The sequence below is a fragment of the Euleptes europaea genome, chromosome 1 (assembly GCF_029931775.1).
Source record: "Euleptes europaea isolate rEulEur1 chromosome 1, rEulEur1.hap1, whole genome shotgun sequence".
Lineage (NCBI taxonomy): Eukaryota > Metazoa > Chordata > Lepidosauria > Squamata > Sphaerodactylidae > Euleptes > Euleptes europaea.
This window is the reverse complement of record NC_079312.1, coordinates 17526946-17541724: the sequence shown is the minus strand read 5'-3', so window position 1 is coordinate 17541724 and position 14779 is coordinate 17526946.

The window sequence follows — 14779 nt, the reverse complement described above, 5'->3', positions numbered from 1 at the left end:
GCCTGAGGAGGGCAGGGTTTGGAGAGGGGAGGGACTTCAATGCCATAGAGTCCAATGGCCAAAGCGGCCATTTTCTCAAGGGGAACTGATCATTATTGGCTGGAGATCAGTTGTAATAGCAGGAGATCTCCCGCTAGTACCTGGACATTAGTAATCCCAAGACAGCACGTAGGCTCAAAAACAATTCAATATGTCTAAATATTGTTTATTAATTCATAAACAATGTATATGAAACTCAGTAATAATATTAATCTATTCTAGTCTATTATATACAATTCATATTCCATTTGTCATTGTTCAATCAGATGTACATTCACCAAAACCACTACAGGAAGCACAGGTCCTGTTGTATACAATATAGGCAACATAAATAAGTCACAGAAGTATTCCAGAAAGAGAGTATGCGCCCTCTAGATCTTGGCTGCGTTTCGTAGAAGACTTCTTCACCTCATTGATTACTGTTGCTTAATAGTCCAAAGATTTTGTGGTAGAGATTATGTCTCAATGATGGTTGTCTAATATTTATGACAAATTGCCAAGGTAACCACATGCTACAAAAACAGACATAAACTATTATTTTGCATTCATAATTATTAAGGAATTTTAACATAAATTATATAATACATCAATATATACATATATATATACATACTGTTTGTCCATAGTTTAGACATTCCTTTCGACCTCCAAGGGTTCCAAAATGTAATTCAATCAGTGGATGTAAAATCCAATTACCACGAAGTTTAAATAGTCACGCTGGTGGTGAGGAATAATTCCCTTTCAATAATCTTAAAGTTACAGGATCATGATAAGTTTAAAGGAAACATGAAAGGTCAAACTCAGTGTTCAAGCCTCCAGGAGCCAGTGTTTTAAATAAAAAGATAAATCTCATCTTGTATTGTAGCAAAAAAAATTGTATGTTGCGATGTTCATATGGGGCCGGTATGTATCGCCACAGTACAAAAGAGGGGAGGGGAGGGACTTCAATGCATAGAATCCAATGGCCAAAGTGGCCATTTTCTCCAGGGGAACTGATCATTATCGGCTGGAGATCAGTTGTAATAGCAGGAGATCTCCTGCTAGTACCTGGAAGTTGACAACCCTAACCTCACAGGGTTGTTGTAAGGTTAAAATGGTGGAGCGGAGAAGGATACAAGCTGCTTTGGGTTCCCCTAGAGGAGAAAGACAATAATGAAGGAGGAGAGGGATGTCCTGTTCTTTCTGTTCTGGACACTTTTGAAATCATCGTTGGACCCTGTACAATCAATAGACTTCACCTGAAAAAGGAAAATATTCCTATAAGGGTCCCTACAATTTGAGTTTCCCTTGCTTGGGTATTCATTGACTGAAAATACAAGTCGGTTGCCCTCCTTATAGACTTAAAACATAGTCTGTTTATACCATCTATTTTGTTATGTGTATTTCTATGTAAAATTGGCTAACTGGATGTCTAAGCCTACCAGTTAGATTATTCATGTAAATTTCATGACTGTGAAGTAACAGCTGTATAATTTACTGTAAATTTCTAGACTGTGAAGTAACAGATGCATAGGTTATAATGCGAAGCTTCTTTATTATATGTAAAATGAATTTCCATATTTAAGAATCCTCTTTGAAATTTTCTTGATTTGCTTGAACTTCTTGAATTGCTCTTTTTAAGGGTATATTTTGACTTGTTAGTTTTTTAATAGTGAGCCCACGTGCCGCCATTTCCTTTAGTTTCTACTAATTACGGCCTAGGTTTCTATCTTCAATTAACCTCCAGGTAATAGCTGGAGATCTCCTGCTATTACAACTGATCTCCTGCCAATAGAGATCAGTTCCCCTGGAGAAAATGGCCGCTTTGGCAATTGGACTCTAAGGCATTGAAGTCCCTCCCCTCCCCAAACCCCACCCTCCTCGGGCTACACCCCAAAAATCTCCAGGTATTTCCCAACCTGGAGCTGGCAACCCTATATGCAATGGACTCCTAAGCACCACCTTACACCCAAAACCACCGACTGTCAAACATACCTGCATGCCTCCAGCTACCATCCAGAATAGGTGTGGCGGGGGGGATTAACCCCGGGAGCTTTGGGCGTCGGGCAAGGGGTAAAAATGATGTCAGGCTATAGGCCTGCATTACGTGCAGGCAAAACTCTGTACATGATGTCAGCCTTTCTAGACTTTCTAGAGCATCAGCTGACATCTAATGTCATGTTAGACCTCAAGAGGGCATAATGCCATAGAGTCCATTCTCCACAGCAGCCATTTTGATCTGGCCACCTGAATCCATGCCACAGTGACATCAAGACTAGACTACTGTTATGCAATGGACATTGAATCATAGAATCATAGAGTTGGAAAGGGCCATACAGGCCATCTAGTCCAACCCCCTGCTTAATGCAGGATCAGCCTAGAGCATCTTTGACAAGTGTTTGTCCAGCCTCTGCTTAAAGTGACAGTGAGGGGGAGCTCACCACCTCCCTAGGTAGCTGATTCCACTGTTGAGCAACTCTTACTGTAAAAAAACTTTCCCCTAACATCCAGCCAGTACCTTTCCACCCGCAATTTAAACCCATTATTGTGAGTCCTATCCTCTGCTACCAACAGGAACAGCTCCCTGCCCTCCTGTAAGTGACAGCCCTTCAAATACTTAAAGAGAGCAATCATGTTCTCCCTCAACCTCCTCTTCTCCAAACAAAATGTCAGTCTCCCCTCAAAGTCAATTCAGAAACTCCAACGGGTGCAGAATGCCACAGCTCAGCGGGTATCGGGAGCTAAACGGAACATGCTCATGACTCCCCTTCTGCATGCTCCTTTGGCTGCCCATTCGTTACTGGGCTCAGTTCTGAGGTATCGGCCATCACATACAAAGCCCTTCAGGGCCTTCATCTCTCTTAGCTAAAGGGCCTCTCCCTTTATGCTCCGCCACCACAGCTGCCCTCATAGGGTTGCCAGCCTCCAGGTGGTCTGAAAACAAGGAGTAGACTATGCTGTGGGTTGCTTAACCTCCCTGTGGTGGCTGGAGATCTCCTGGGATGATGACTGATCACCTGCAGAAAATGGCCACTTTTGAAGGCAGACTCTATGGCATCATGCCCCACTGCAGTCCTGCCTCTCCCCAAACCCCACTCTCCTCAGGCTGCACCCCCAAAATCTCCAGGTTTTTCCAAACCCTAAACTGGCAACTCTATGATTTGAGAAGGGCCTTCTGCAGGTGCCCACATAAGCTTTCTCCATTGTAGCTCTCTCTCTAAGGAACACATCACCATGTATCTGAAGAAGTGATATCACGAAAGCTCATACCCTACCAGAAATGTTGTTCGTCTTTACGGTGCTGCTGGACTCTTGCTCTTTTCTCTAATGAATGTTCTACTCAAGGAGGTCAGGAAGTCTCCCACTCCCTTGGCTGTCTGCAAATTACACAAAACTGAACTATTCAAGGGGGCTTTCCTGCACAGGTAATAGAGTTGCACTGTATCTTGGGGTGGAGGTGGATAGCTCAATGAAGATGTCAACCCAGTGTGCGGCTGCTGTAAAAAAGGCAAATTCCATGCTGGTCATAATTAGACAAGGAATAGAGAATAAAACTGCTGATATCATACTGCCCTTGTACAAATCTATGGTGAGACCACACTTGGAATACTGTGTACAGTTCTGGTCACCACACCTAAAAGAGGATATTACAGAGCTTGAGAAGGTGCAGAAAAGAGCAACCAAAATGATTAAGGGACTAGAGCAACTGTCCTATGGGGAGCGGTTAGGATGCTTAGGGCTGTTTAGCTTGGAAAGAAGATGGCTAAGGGGAGACATGATAGAGGTCTATAAAATTATGCATGGTTTGGAGAGAGTGGACAGGGAAAGGTTTTTCTCCCTCTCCCATAATACTAGAACACGAGGTCATCTGCTAAAGCTGGAGGGTGAGAGATTCAAAACAGATAAAAGGAAATATTTTTTCACACAACGCATAATTAAATTGTGGAACTCCCTGCCCCAGGATGTGCTGATGGCTGCCAGCTTGGAGGGCTTTAAGAGGGGAGTGGACATATTCATGGAGGAGAGGGGTATTCATGGCTATTAGTTAGAATGGATACTGGTCATGCTGCATACCTATTCTCTCTAGTATCAGAGGAGCATGCCTATTATTTTGGGTGCGGTGTAACACAGGCAGGATGGTGCTGCTGCAGTCGTCTTGTTTGTGGCTTCCTAAAGGCACCCGGTTGGCCACTGTGTGAACAGACTGCTGGACTTGATGGGCCTTGGTCTGATCCAGCAGGGCCTTTCTTAAGTTCTTATGTTCTAAAACCGTTTATCCAAGCAAGTTGGTGAACCATTAGGGACTGTGGTCTATATAGCAGTGCTTAGCTTACTGTAAGTAGGAACCTATTAATTTTTTTGCACCACTTAATGTGTCATGTGAATACTTATGCTATATGATTCAGTTCTTTCTGGTTGGTTCCAGACTTCTGCAGTCCTAATGCATTGATAATTGAACGTCTCATTTTATTAACTGTATTAACTCCCTATGTGTAATCTGCCTTGAATTCCTGTGAGAAAGATGGACTATACGTAATGCAAACAAATAAATTTTCTCCAGGTGCATCATCATTCTGGGAGATCTCCAGGCCCCACCTGAAGGTTGGCAACCCTATTCATGGAGTTGCCAACCTCCAGGTGGTGACTGGAGATCTCCTGCTATTACAACTGATCTCCAGGCGGCAGAGATCAGTTCACCTGGAGAAAATGGCTGCTTTTGAAGGTGGACTCTATGGCATTATGTCCCATTGAAGTCTCTCCCCTCCCCAAACCCCACCCTCCTTAGGCTCTACCCCCAAAATCTCCAGGTATTTCCCAACATGGACCTAGCAACCCTACCTATGCACCCTAGAAGAAAAGGGAAGCAAGAGAAAGTGAAGAAAAGGTAACAGTCGTGAGAGGGAGCACATCTTGGCCATCTTCTGGGCATGGAGTAGGGGATCAGTGGGGGTGTGGGGGGGCAGGTAGTTGTGAATTCCCTGCATTGTGCAGGGGGTTGGACTAGATGACCCTGGTGGTCCCTTCCAGCTCTATGGTTCTATTATTCCCCTCCAGGACTTCAGGATTTTCCCATTCCTATTCGAGAAGGACCCCCATTGCTCAATAAAACAGCATCTGCTTTGCATGCTAACGTGCAAACATACAGCACCCCACCTCCCCCGTGCCAGGATTATGTCTCTTCAGCAGGGGGTGGGGCGTGCGTGAAAATGGTTCAACCCAGCCTGAACTGACCCTAGATGCTAAAATGTCTAAACTGAGGCTGTCGTATTTTGGTCACGCCATGAGACGACAAGAGTCAGTGGAAAAGACAGTCATGCTAGGAAAAGTGGAGGGCAGCAGGAAAAGAGGAAGACCCAACAAGAGGTGGATGGACTCAATAAAGGAAGCCACGGCCCACAGTTTGCAAGATCTGAGCAGGGCTGTCAAAGACAGGACATTTTGGAGGACTTTCATTCATAGGGTCGCCATGAGTCGGAAGCGACTTGACGGCACTTAACACACACACACCAACTTCCTTGGGAACAAGAGGAGCCCAACACACACACACCCCGCACCCGGAAAGTGTTTCAACCTTCCGGTGACCGGTAAAACCCATGCCGGTTTGACCGGAAGTGGGCGATGCGGCGCTAGGAACCCCCGCGGCGCTTTACGTCTCTCTGGTAGGACATGACACAGGAAGCGAAAGGAGCGGGGGGGGAGACCCAGCGGATTCCTAGAGCGGCCCGGAGAGCTTCCCTCCCTCCCTCTCTCCCCCTTTTCTTCCCTCCCCCCTTTCTTCCTGGCAATTGGAGCGTCGAGGAGGGTCGGCATTTTTTCCCGCGCCGAAAGTGGAGCCTGGCCGCAAAGGGGACCCAGAAAGAGAGAGCCGAGAAATCCTGCCAGCAAGAGAGAGAGAGAGAGAGAAAGAGCGAAGCAAAGGTAACAGCCGCCCTGGCTCCGGGCAAGGCTCGAACAGGCAACCTGGGCGGAGGGAACGGCGCTCGAAACGAGGCAGAAGTCGATTTTCGGAGTCCGCAGGGGGGGCTACAGAAAAACCCCTGCAGATGTAGCGAGCCTGGTTCGAAACCCCGCTGCTGTTCCCACGGAGCAAGCAGCGGTCCCAGGGGAGGGTGAGGAACGACCTGAAGCAAAAACAAAAAACCGAAAAAAAAAGTTTGCATTGATTGAATTAAAACGTTGCTTAGAGGCTAAAGCTTTTAGGGGTGGGAAGGGGGAGGGTTTGCTGGAACCCGCCCCCTCCTCCATAGCAGTCCTCCCTCCGTTATTACTGGTGGGGCGGGGTGTCTTCAGGAGCACCGTATGCTCACGGATGGAAACTTTAGGTGGGAGCCGAGGTGCAAAGTGCATTTTGAGCAGATGGGTGAGGTTTGGAATTGGGACGCAGGGTCGTGGGTACAGCCACAGGATGGCTGCCTTGGGAGGCGGAGCCGACAACGCAACGTTAAGAGTGAAGTTATTTGTAACTCTGATCGGTCGTCTTAGACATTTCAGGCAGAAGCCCTGTTGAACAGGGTGCCTTTTATGGGTTTTTTTCCCCATTTCACTTATTACGATCCGAGATCAGCCAAGCCTTTTAAAATCAACGTGTGTGTGTGTGTAAAGTGCTGTCAAGTCGCAGCTGACCTACGGTGACCCCTTATGGGGTTTTCAAGGCAAGAGACTAACAGAGGTGGTTTGCCATTGCTTTCCTCTGCATTACCAACTGTGGTATTCCCATTCAAATACTAAGCGCTGCTTAGCTTCTGAGATCTGACAAGGTTAGGCTAGCCTGGACTATCCAGGTCAGGGGTTAAAATCATAGAATCATAGAGTTGGAAGGGACCACCAGGGTCATCTAGTCCAACCCCCTGCACAATGCAGGAAATGTACTTTGCTCTGGTTTCAACATAATGTTTTCCAGCATACACACAAAATAAGTATACATAGTGAGCTAGCTAAGAAACCCTCATCTGACAGCATCTGGTTTCACTTTGCAAGCATCTAATGCACTTATACAAGAAAGCAAAAGAAAAAATGCTTCTTCGCCTGGCTGTCCTCTTTACATAAGCTCTTCTCTCATGAGACCAGCCATTTTTAACTTGCACTATCACTCGTAACAGTGACCATTGGTGTTGAAGGGCTGATGAGCACTCCTTGCACATGTGTAGAGTAAGAGAGCTTTTGGGCAGATTTTGATTGGGGGTGTGTGTGTGCAAAATAAGGACCTCTAGACAGAAAGGCAAACAGTCATGATATGAATATTTATATAAATTAACAAAATTTGTACTCCTGGAAATGGTGATATTTAATGGGTTTGTTATGCATACATCCATCACTGTGATATTTATGTTGTAACACAATTTTATGAATACACATTTTTTCATTCATTTAATTATGCCATTATTGCTTGCCTTTCGGTTTAGAGGTCATTACTTAGTTTCTTTCCCCCCTCCCCATTTGGAAGACCTTTTCCCTCAGTTTGGTTGTTCACATTTTGATAGGAACATAAAGGATTTTTGAAAAGTGAACAGAATTTGATGTAGCGGTGTTATTATTGACTTCTAGCTAGATTATAAAAATATATTAAAACTTGGAAGAGCTGATGACTTCCATAAGCACTTTAATCTTGCAGCTCACATTTGGTGAGAATCGAGTCCTAAGGTGCTTTAGAATATCACTCCATTATTTGTACAGAAAGCCACTGTTTGCATTATACCATACTGAACACACTGGAAAAATGGGTGAATATGAACAAGATGCAATTCAACAAGGATAAGTGCCAAGTTCTACATCTGGGTAACAAAAATGAGGGACATGCATACTAGATGGGGGGGATACACTTCTGGGTAGCAGTGTGTGTGAACAAGATCTTGGGGTACGGGTGGGCCATAAGTTAAATATGAGCAGCCAGTGTAATGCAGTGACAAAAAAGGCTAATGCGATATTGGAGTGCATCAACAGAAGCATAACATCCAGATCACAAGATGTCATAGTTCCGTGGTACCCTGCAATGGTCAGGCCGCACTTGGAGTACTGCGTGCAGTTTTGGAGGCCTCAGTTCAAAAAAGATGTAGACAGAATCGAGCGGGTGCAGAGGAGAGCGATGAGGATGATCAGGGGCCTGGAGACCATGCCCTACAAGGAAAGGCTGAGGGAGTTGGGAATGTTTAGTCTGGAGAAGAGGAGGCTGAGGGGGGACATGATTGCTCTCTTGAAGTATTTGAAAGGCTGTCACTTAGAGGAGGGCAGGGAGCTGTTTCTGTTGGCAGCAGAGGATAAGACTCACAATAATGGGTTTAAATTGAAGGTGGAAAGGTACCAACTGGATATTAGGAAAAAAAATTTACAGTAAGAGTTGTTCGACAATGGAATCAGCTACCTAGGGAGGTGGTGAGCTCCCCCTCACTGGCAGTCTTTAAGCAGAGGCTGGACAATCACTTGTCAGGGATGCTCTAGACTGATCCTGCATTGAGCAGGGGGTTGGACTAGATGGCCTGTATGGCCCCTTCCAACTCTTGATTCTATAAACATCAGTAATTCAAAAAGCCCCACCCAGTTTCTGCCCCCACCCATGGGTGCCACGTGGGGACCGCTGCCTTAAAGGCTAACCAAATTGACTTTTGGGAGTCAGAACATACTTCATCAGTGTCATTGAAGTGCCCTTCAGTTAGGCATTTGAGGATGTGAGCTGTCACTCAGAAAAGATTGTCCTGGAATAATGTAGTCTCTAAGGCACCACTGGACTCGTGTTTATTTTGCTGCTAGTGCTAACAGCTAACATGGATGCCCCTGTGGAATTATTTTCTCACAAAGTTTCTGATATCACAGTTTTGAGGATGCAGGAGACAAGGACTTCAAATCCAAGTTGTGTGCTAAAAAATTATTTTAGATGTCAATACCATTTCCTAGAAAATCCGTATGCCGTCTCTGCAGAGACCTGCCAAGGAGGCTTACAGGACAGTGAAAATACAGTATTTGTTGTGGATGACTCTAGCAGCTAAATCCCATGAAAACTTATCAAGGCCTGGACTTGTCCTAGTTCAGCCAGTGCACTGCATCAAGAGAGTGAGAGCATTGTTGAGTTGCAGCATTAATTCTGCAGAAGCAGTGTATTTTAGAATATCCCCCATGTATTTGCTGCCAAGGAGAGAGGGAAAAGAGAGAGGAAAAACAGTAGCAAAATCATATCTGCATTGTAAGAACTGAATCTTGGGAAAGGGATTAGCACCATGATATTGAGTTCAGTAGATTTCACCATACTAAGTGTGCACTGGAGCGAACAAAACACTTTTGTGGTTGCGGTGGGAAAAGACCCCATAGGGTGCCCTCAAAAAAGTAACCAGTCAGAGAATCCAAAATGAAAGAGTGGGAGAAACTTACAGTGCAATCCTAAACAGAGTTACACCATTCTATGCCCATTGACTTCAAAGGGCTGAGAAGGGTAACTGTGTTTAGGATCGCACTGTTAAGATTGAATCTGTTTACTCTGGGAAGTTCACAGCTTCTCACCTTTGGGTTGCAACTTGCAGTCCTAGGCACACTTAAAGTGAAGCCCTGTTAATCAGTACTATACGATTGGCTGGCACATTGTTCCCAATATTTGTGCAGAAGTAATTGTGTTGTTGTTTTTAAATAATTTTTATTGAAATTTCAGAAAAAACAAAAACACACATAACAAACTCAGTCATTCCCATACAAAAATTATAGTCCAGCTTCCAGGAGATTCATTTTAAATGTATCGGTTCAAGCTTACAAAAAAAGAGAAAAGCAAACGTCTATACAGCTGTCCTTCAATACACTGCTTAATCTTAAACTATACCAACAATATTAATCATTTCTACCTATTCACTTAATCTTCACTTGGCTAATAATCTCTATTTACCATTCCATATCAGCTATATCATATATCCATTGCGTTTATTATCTAATGTTGCTATTCCAATTATTTTTTCCCCATTTTTTTTTCAAATAAGTGCAAATATACCACAGCCCTTCTTTACTTAGTTATAGTTTGAGTTTTCCATAATGAAAGTAAGATGACCAGTTCTTTTGGAATTCTTCTATTGATCTTTCTTTCACCAAATTAGATAGTTTTGCCATCACTGTGTATTCTGTCAAGTAATTGTGTTGTTGTGGTTTTTTTTTAAAGCTGCAAGGACCAATTGCTTAGAGTGTTGGACTGGGATCGGAAGATCCAAGCTTGAATCCCCACTGCCATGGAAACTCACAGGGTGATTTTGAGACTATCATACTCTCTCAGCCTAATCTACATCATTGGGAGGTTGCCTTGAGGGTAACATGGAGGACAGAATGGTGTTGTAAGCTGCTTTGGGTCTTTATTGGAGAGAAAAGTGGCGTATAGGTATATAGAAGAAAAATAATTGGTTTTTATATGCCAACTTTCTCTACCACTTAAGGGAGACTCAAACTGGCTTACAATCACCTTCCCTTCCCCTCCCCACAACAGACACTCTGTGAGGTAGGTGGGGCTGAGAGAGTGTGACTAGCCCAAGGTCACCCGGCTGGCTTCATGTGTAGGAGTGGGGGAACATATCCAGTTCACCAAATTAGCCTCCCCCGCTCATGTGGAGGAGTGGGGAATTGAACCCAGTTCTCCAGATCAAACTGTACCTCTCCAAACCATCACTCTTAACCACTACACCATGCTGGCTTATCCAACTAAATAAATTGTACTGGCCAGTTTTTTTAAAGGTGTCATTCTGTTTCAGGCTACACAGAGCATCTTAATGAGAATTCAGAGATCAAATAGATGGATTCTGCCCATGCTCTGAAGATTCATTTTCTTTGAGGAGGAGTGCTGTGAAACGTAACACCTTGCAATCATCCTTCAGCTATTGGTTGTTTAAAAATACACACAAACACAATGCATTATGTGATCAACTACTAGAGTATGTGTGGGGGGGATCCTACCTATATGGAATGATTGGCCATTTGTGCTGTTGTTGTCGTTTACAGGAAGCAAACTTGGCTCAAAGATACAGACAGAACATTAGGATCAGGGAAACATGGATGCTGGTGAGGGGCATTCAACTCCCGGCTCAACTCCTGGCTCAACTCCCACCTCTGTGAAGAAGAGAAAGTACTATTGCTATTTTAAGGATGACTGGTGCAAAGAAGCCATATTCAAAAACTGGCTTCGGAAGATCGACGAGATGACCGCCGAATGCATTCTGTGCCATCAAGGATTCTCGATAAAATACGAGGGAAGGAGGGCTGTGACCAGCCATGCCGAAAGCTCCAAACACAGAGAATCAGAGAAACAATACAAAGACATGCCGCAGATCCCAGTGGTTTTAACTGAAAGTGACTTCTATCAGGATGATATGGTGACAGCGGCAGAACTGGGTCAGGTTTATCACAACATTGTGCACCAGCTGAGTTACGCCAGCCAAGCTTGCGCCTATAAAACGCTCTCGAGAATCTTACCTGATTCCGTCGCCGCGACAAAAATGTCTTGTGAATGGACAAAAGCCACCACTATGGCAGTGACTGTTTTGGCCCCCAAATCTCAAGAGCTCTTGCTGAAGGATTTGGAGGAAGTGCCATTTTTTTCCATTGGATCCGATGCCTACAACAAGGGAAGTCGGAAGTTTTTCCCAGTCACTGTGCGTTACTTTTCAGCTACAGAGGGAATTAAGCATGGCTTGCTTGATTTTTACAGCGAATTGTCGAGCGATTCGGTCGCCTCACGGATCACCGCTATTCTACAGGAAAACGGTCTGAGCGTGAACCGAATGGCATCTTACATGATTGATAACGCCTCTGTAGATTTTGGGAAACACTGGTCGGTGTTCCAGGACCTCAAACAGCTTAATGGTGGACTGATACAAGTTGGATGCATGGGCCACGTGATCCACAATTGCCTCAAAAAGGCAATGAGGGCATTGAGTTTTGATGTAGAAACGTTCATCTTCAAGATATACAGTGAGTTTTCCTCCTCAACCAAAAAGATAGACTACCTTATGTCCTTCTATGAGTTTGTGGAAACGGAGTACAAAGACGTACTTCAGCACGTAACAACAAGGTGGTTGTCCCTTCTGCCCGCTGTTGACCGTATTCTAGAAAGCTGGTCAGTGTTGAGGGCGTACTACTTGTCACTGGGGGAAGAAGATTGCCTCAAGATCATGTGGGAAGCGTTCAGTGTGGACGAGCAGTCGTCTCTCCCCCTTTGTTATGTTCACTTTGTGCACAACCTGATGAGAATATTTTCCGAGGCTGTAAAAAAGCTGGAATGTGACCACGTCACTTGCACAGAATTGCACAGTGTCCTGGAAAGCCTCCATTCCAAGCTGAAGAGAAGAAAAGAGGACAAATTTTATGGGAAATTGTCCCAAGTCATTTTGAGCAACATCTCCGCGTTTGAGAACAGAAAATTCACTGAGGAAGCGGAGAAGACGTTGTCCCGGTGCATCACGTACCTGGAGCAGTGGTATTATTTTGAAACGTCGATTTTTGAGCAGATGGCAGTGCTGTCGTTGAACAGTGAGGTGAAATGGTTTGATTTGGTGACCCTGGTGACAGCCCTCTGCATTGATATCGACATTGACCTACTGTACAACGAATACTGCGTCTTGCAGAAACTCCGAGAAGAGATTGTCTCCAAAGAGCAGAAAGTAGATCAGCGGTGGGTGAAAGTTTTCAGGCAGATCCCTGAGCGGGCGGACAGCCAGCTGCTGAAGCTGGTCTCCTTCGTGCTTTCCATTCCCGTGTCCAACTCTTTCTGCGAGAAGATTTACAGCCTCATAGCCCATCTGTGGAGCAAGGACAGGAACGGGCTGAGCGACAGCGTGGTGAAGGCGGAGCTGCAGGTGCAGCTGAACTTCAATATCTCCTGTGCGGACTTCCACGAGTTCCTAAACAAGAACCCGGAGTTACTTAGAGTGGCACGGGGCGAGCAGGTCTACAAATGTAAAAAGGAGGAACCGGAGGATGAGGACATTCCGCAGGAGCCCTAGCTTTAAGGTAAAAGCAGAATATCATTTAAATAGGTTTTCAGCAGAGCACAAAGGCCCTGCCCTCTCTGAACTCGGCCCTTTCAGGGGCCTTCCCCAGACACCATCCCAGAAAGCACCGCCTCCAAAATGGCCAAAGCCCATTGGCTGCCAATCCCTCTTCTCCTGCTTCACTCATCAGCCGCAAACCCAAGGCTGGCAGACTGTGTCTGATGCCAAACATCTGGTTTTTCTGTCTGTCCTCAGGCTAGAAACATGGAGAACACCCTGCCTGGGGGGTGGGTGTCAGGAAAAGAGCATTTCTCCCCCTCCAAGGTGAAAAATGGGGAAGAAGAAGAGTTGGTTTTTATATGCCGACTTTCTCTACCATTTAAGGGAGAATCAAACCACCTTACAATCACCTTCCCTTCCCCTCCCCACAACAGAGGCTCTGTGAGGTAAGTGGGGCTGAGAGAGCTTTAAGGGAGCTGTGACTAGCCCAAGGTCACACAGTTGGCTTCATGTGTAGGAGTGGGGGAAAGAAATCCAGTTCCCCAGATTAGCCTCTGCCGCTCATGTGGAGGAGTGGGGAATCAAACCCGGCTCTCCAGATCAGAGTCCACCGCTCCAAACCACCGCTCTTAACCACTACACCATGCTGAAAGGTGCCCCCTTTAATGAAATAATGTCGATCTGCAATATTTTAATTCATTAATAGGAGTACTCATTTCTTGAGAGCCAGTGAGTTGTAGTGGTTAAGAGTGGCAGACTCTAACCTGGCGAACTGGGTTTGATTCCCTATTCCTCCAAATGAAGCTTGCTGGGTGACCTTGGACCTTGGTCTGGGTGACCTTGGACCAGAACTCTCTTAGCCCCACCTACCTCACAAGATGTCTGTGGTGGGGAGAGGAAGGGAAGGAGATTGTCAGCCAGTTTGATTCTCCTTAAAAAGGTAGAGAAAGTTGGCATATAAAAACCAACTCTTCTTTATTTAAAAAAGAAAGAAATGTGAATGTCCTTTGCATGACGATGCTGACCAACCTACCTCCTGTGTCTCAGCTCAGGGTTTTGTCTTCTTTGGTACTGTTAAATGCTGGCCCCTATGAATGCTACCTGGTCCCCTTGCTTCCCATCCTTTCTGAAACTCTATCAGGTCCGATTAAAAAATCTATAGCCATGATCTTGAGGCTCCTTCTCCGCACCATCCCTGCGTGGAGTGCCAAGTACGGTTGAATGAATGGGTGCTGGATCAAGTTAGTATAAGACTGTACCTTTCACATTCTGGGAAGAAGTCGGGGAGCGAGAGGATGGATGAACAATGGCCACCTCCAGATGTAAACAGAAAAACCAGTGGTTGATTAAATGCCTTCTGTGTAGTCTCTGGCGGCATCCGTATGCTGTGAATTGGAAGCCCCAAAAGAGCATCCACATCGATTACATACTGCAGTCAGCCCCTAATACCACCCCCACTGCCATGAATAGGGAGCCCCATGGCACAGAGTGGTAAGCTGCAGTACTGCAGTCCAAGCTCTGCTCATGACCTGAGTTTGATCCCAACAGAAGTTGGTTTTAGGTAGCTGGCTCAAGGTTGACTCAGCCTTCCATCCTTCCGAGGTCGGTAAAGTGAGTACCAGCTTGCTGGGGGTAAAGTGTAGATGACTGGGGAAGACAATGGCAAACCCACCCCATAAACAAAGTCTACCTAGTAAACGTTGAGGCGTGATGTCACCCCATGGGTCAGAAATGACCGGGTGCTTTTACGCTGCCATCAGAGGGCCTTTTTCTTTAAAAATAGTTGCTCTAGCAATAGAACAACTGCCTTTTTTTAA